The sequence below is a fragment of the Heterocephalus glaber genome, unplaced genomic scaffold (assembly GCF_053883595.1).
Source record: "Heterocephalus glaber isolate CG9 unplaced genomic scaffold, H.glaber_assembly_v1.0 deba00001613, whole genome shotgun sequence".
In the NCBI taxonomy this organism is placed as follows: domain Eukaryota; kingdom Metazoa; phylum Chordata; class Mammalia; order Rodentia; family Bathyergidae; genus Heterocephalus; species Heterocephalus glaber.
Genome location: NW_028258384.1, coordinates 27,897,395 through 27,902,526, shown reverse-complemented (window position 1 = coordinate 27,902,526; position 5,132 = coordinate 27,897,395). Strand labels below are relative to the sequence as shown.

General features: G+C 41.0%; 1 pseudogene; it reads left to right on the top strand.

Annotated features, from left to right (window-relative positions):
* The first annotated feature begins 511 nt into the window (after positions 1 to 511).
* LOC101697265 (la-related protein 4 pseudogene) lies at positions 512 to 4,921 on the top strand (annotated as a pseudogene).
* Positions 4,922 to 5,132: the final 211 nt, after the last annotated feature.

The following is a 5,132-nucleotide window of genomic DNA, read 5'->3' as shown; positions in this document are numbered from 1 at the left end:
AAGATAGCTGAGTTGTGAAAAATATTTTTGCAACTACTCAAAAACATGTTAAACTCCCCTTGAACTTCTCTTCTTAAAATAACACCTATAAAAGCTATGCTGCTATAACACCGTATATAAACTGTGCTGTTCCTGGACTCTGGGCTTCACTTCGCTTAGGGAGTGGAGTCCACGCACGTGAATAAACTCCTTTCAGTTTTAACTTTGTCGTTTGTCCCAGTGTTTGATGATTTACTGCCTCGCTTGATACAACAAAGGCAAAAGAAAGCTATCCTGTGCCAATTTTACATTCCTGGTTTTGTTCCCAGCTCTGACTCTCGACCCTTCTAAGTTTCAGGTTGACCGCTTTTCTTGCAGTACCTGTTTCGTACTGTGGGCCAGCCCTCTGTGGGGAGAAAGTCCTCTATGGGAGAAAGGACTAAGTGAAGCTTTAAGTCTCTACAGCTGGAGACTTGGACCTGTGAACCAGATGGAATCACAGCAGGAATTATTGGGCCGAGCTGAGGAAAACATGTTCCTCTTCACGGAGCAAGTAACATCTAAAGAGAATGGTTTAACTCTTAATGCCAAAATATGGTGGGAAATTCCTCCTGGAAATCCTGATGCCACTCCTGTAACTAGGGAACTAAAAGCCCTTGGCATGAAACAGCAGCCACATCAGGATCTCAGACTGATGGCAACACAGAGCTTTCAGAAGATATGTTTAAAGAATATAAAGTAATATATTCTCCATCTTGTGAAACCACAAGAAATACTACAGGCATTGGAAGAACCAACTGAGGGAATGATTTTAGAACCCAAAATATGAGTTAGCAAATATGTGACATTTCTGGAGAAAGCTGTTTACCAGTTTTTACAGAAGAACTAAAAGAATGTCTGAAGAAGCAATTAGAATTCTATTTTTCACCAGAAAATTTATTAAAAGATCTTTACTTGATATCCCAAATGCATCGTGATCAGTTCATCCAAAAATGGACAGTTGCCAACATAGAAGAAATTAAAAGTTGACCACATATCCTGATCTAATTCTTGAAGTGTTGAGATCATCTCCCATGATACAAGTTGATGAGAAGGATGACAAGGTGAGACCAAGTCATAAACATTGTATTGTGATTCCCAGAGAGATTCCTGAAACAACACCAGTAGAGGAAATGAAAACTTTGTTCAAAAATGAAAACTTCCCCAAAGTGATAAGCTGTGAGTTTGCACACAATAGCACCCGCTATATAATCAGGAGCTGATGCACAACAGGCATTTAAATACTTAAGAGAAGAAGTTAAAACATTTCAGGACAAGCCATCAATACATTCTTGCTAAGAATGATTATTGATTAACGGATTCTCCTATGTACAGTCAGCCCATTCAAACTCAAACACAATATGGCTCACCAGTCTTTATTCAGCCTGTACATAATCTTCACCAACAGTACTGTTTATAGTATTGTGCCTCAGTCTTGGTCTCCAAGTCCTGCACCTTACTTTGAAACACCACTGGCTCCCTTCCCCAATGCCAGTTTTATGAATGGCTTTAACTCACCAGGATCTTATAAAACAAATGCTGCTGCTATGAATATGGGTCAGCCACTCCCCAAAAATAGTGTGAAGCCTCATTTTAGGTCATCCAGTGGTACAGAACACTCAGTAGAGGGCCGTGTCATTGCGGGGTGGACCATTGAACAGATCTAGTTCAAGGAACTTTTCCCCCTGAATGGCATAACCCTAGAGTAACAGGGCACCAAGAGCAAACTTACCTTCCAAAGGAGGTTTCTACTTTGAAGATGGAACAAAACTGGAACTATGGTAGGGGCAGGAGAACTCTTTTCAGAGGTCAAAGACAACAAGAAGATGAAAAGATCCCAAAACCTCATCCTTCAGCTGGGGTCTCCAACACCACAGTTTGACTTATTACCTTCAAATTTTCCTCCTTTATCTCCTACCCAAGAATGCCAGGTGAACTCCTTTTGGAAAATGTAATGTCTGATGTCATTAAAGGTGTCTACAAAGCAAAGGAGAATGAAGACTTGATAGTTCAAGTACCTGCAGAAGATGACCAGCCTAGCAACTCCATGTGAGTACGAATCCTCCTCGTGTAATTGAGCTTCCTGCATTAAGCACAACTCAGCAAGAGTTGGAGTTGTTTCTGCATCTTCTAATCTGTTTCGCTGGTCCTCGGGTCTGTTTCTTTGCCAGTACCATGTTGTTTTTATCACAATAGCTTTGTAGTATAGTTTCAAGTTGAGGATTGTGATACCACCCGCCATGTCTCTGTTGCCTAGAATTGCTTTTGCTATTCTGGGTCTCTTCTTGTTCCAAATGAATTTGGGAATTATTTTCTCAAGGTCCATGAAGTGTGGTGCTCGGATTTCAATTGGGATTGCATTGAATCTATATAGCAGTTTTGGAAGTATGTCCATTTTCACTGTATTTGTTCTTCCTACCCAGGAGCAAGGGATATCTTTCCATTTTCTTCTATCCTCTTCGATCTCTTTTTTTCAGAGTGCTATACTTTTCAGAGGAGAGGTCTTTGATTTCTTCCCTTAGGTTGATTCCTAGGTATTTCAGTTTTTTGGATGCTATTGTGAAAGGAATTGTTTGCCCCATTTCTCCCTCAGTGAGTCTGATGTTCCTGTACAGGAAAGCTATTGATTTTGTGTGTTGACCTTGTAACCAGGTATTCTACTGAATTTGGTTATTAAGTCTAGAAGACTTTTGGTGAAGTTCTTGGCATATTCTATATAGAGTATCATGTTGTATGAAAATAATGACAATTTAACTTCTTCATTTCCTAGATTTATTCCTTTTATTTCTTTTCCTTGTCTAATTGCTGTGGCTAATGTTTCCAAAGCTATATTGAAAAGGAGTGGTGATAGTGGACATACTTGTCTTATTCCTGATTTTAGTGTGAAGGATTTCAGTTTTTGACCATTTAGTATGATATTGGCTGTTGGGTTTTCATAGATGGCTTTTATCAGGTTCAGAAAGAGACCATCTATTCCAATTTTCAGTAGGGGTTTTTTTGGCCATGAATGTGTGTTGAATTTTGTTGAATGCTTTTTCTGCACTTATTTAGATTATCATACAGTTTTTGTCCTTGGCTCTATTAATATAGTGTATTACATTTTTTGATTTGCATATGTTGAACGACCCCTGCATCCCTGGGCTGAATCAAACTTGGAGAGGGTGTATGATCTTCCTCATGATCTTCAGCATCGTGTTTGCCAGTATCTTATTGAGGATTTTTGCATCTATGTTCATTAGTGACATTGACCTATAGTTTTCGTTTTCAGTTGGGTCTTTCTCTGTTTCTGGGATCAAGGTGATACTTGCTTCCAGGAATGAATTTGGGAATATTGCTTCCCTTTCAGTTTCACTGAAGTGTTTCAACAGTAGTAGCAATAGTTGTTTTCTAAATGTCTTGTCTTACTCAATGTACCTTGGTAGGCATTGTGGTGTCACATGTTTCCTGCTTTTGCAATACTGTCCAGTCCCCAAGGCTTGCTATCCAAGAGAAGGCTACATGGCATCTTGAGCTCTACAGCTAGCTCCTAAATGGAAATAAATCTTAACATCTTACAGACCTGTCTCTGAACAGTGAAATTTTCATAATGGAATGGATGGAGAGAGAGAAGCAATGTGGAGCCATTAAGAACATGGTGAGTCGGGCCAGGGATTTAGCTCAGTGGTGCCGCACCTGCCTTGCAAGCGCAAAGTCCTGAGTTCAATCTCTGGTACCAGAAAAAAAAAAGGTGAGAGCCTGCCATGGTCATGCATGCTTGTGTGTCGAGCACTCTGGGAGGCTAAGGCAGAAGGATCACAAATTCAAGTCCTGCCTGGACAATTTAGTGAGACCCCATTTCAAAATTTAAAAAGGGCTGGAGATAAGAGGCTAGAGCTCAGTGCAAAAGATCAGATTCCCCAGTGGCAAAAAAGAAAAGACAATATAACATGGTAAGGGTGGGCACAATCAGGGAGGGAGCCCCAGGCCTTGATTCCACCACTTACTGCTGTGAGGTTTAAGTCATTTAATTCTCTATGTCTTGCTTTCCTGAAAATTGACACTAATAGGACCTGCTTCAGGGACTTCTTGTGATAATGTGATTAAATTTTCTGCTTCTTCCCCCAGTTCTTTTGTTTATTTGTTTCTTTTTGTTTTTTTGAGACAGGGGTCTCACTATGTAGTTCAGGCTGGCCTTGAACCCTTGCCAGTCCTCCTGCCTCAGCTGCCCGAGTGCTAGGATTACGGGCATCTGCCACCACACCTTGCCTTCCCCCAGTTCTTAACAGCTAAAATAGTAGTGTCACCAGCAAGGCCCACGGAGGTCCTCCAAAGAAGAGACAGAGTCTTCCACATGCTTACATAGTTTCTTGACTCTAGTCACAGAAAAAGCACTTTAGGATGTGTCAGCATGGGTCAAAGACAGATTTATTAGGCAGAGTTAGAAATAAGAGAAAATAAGGAAGGGGATAAATCCTCAGGAGGTGAAGGGGCAGAGGTCTAATGAAGAGGGTTGGATTGGAGGGCTGGGGATTTAGCTCAGCAGTTCCACCACATGCCTTGCAAGCACAAGGACCTGAATTCAATCCCCAGTACCAGAAGAATAAATAAATAAAGGGGGTCTGATTGGCTCATTACCAAAGAATAAGATCAGCTTTTAACAAGTAGCTAAAGTGGGCGAGAGTATAGTTGGTTATTACTTCAGTTCTGGTTTTGCATGATGGCCCCCAGAGCAGTCCTTATCACTTAATCTGGTCTCCATGGGATGACTTTCTGCTTGGGATAGTTTCAGTTTTATGGAGGCTCTGCTGGAATCCAAGGTAACCGCACATTTAAGGCAAGTATTGGAGGCTTCTGGGTGCTCACTGGCAGTTGCGTGTCCCTGGAAGTCTCTAGTCTTGGTGTCCTAGATCTTGAAGAAGATTGAGGTAGGTTATGTAAATTTAAAGGTGATCAACCTTGTATTGCCAGCTTTTAGACAGGCACTCCTCAGTTCGTTCCTGTGCTATATGTGGAGCTGAGCAGGGATCTGCCCCCAAGGTTGTAAGGTAATAAAAGAGAAAGATAAAAAATGGAAAAAAAATTTTTAAAAAATGTCTTGTAGAATTCAGTAGTGAAACCATCAGGACCTGGGCTTT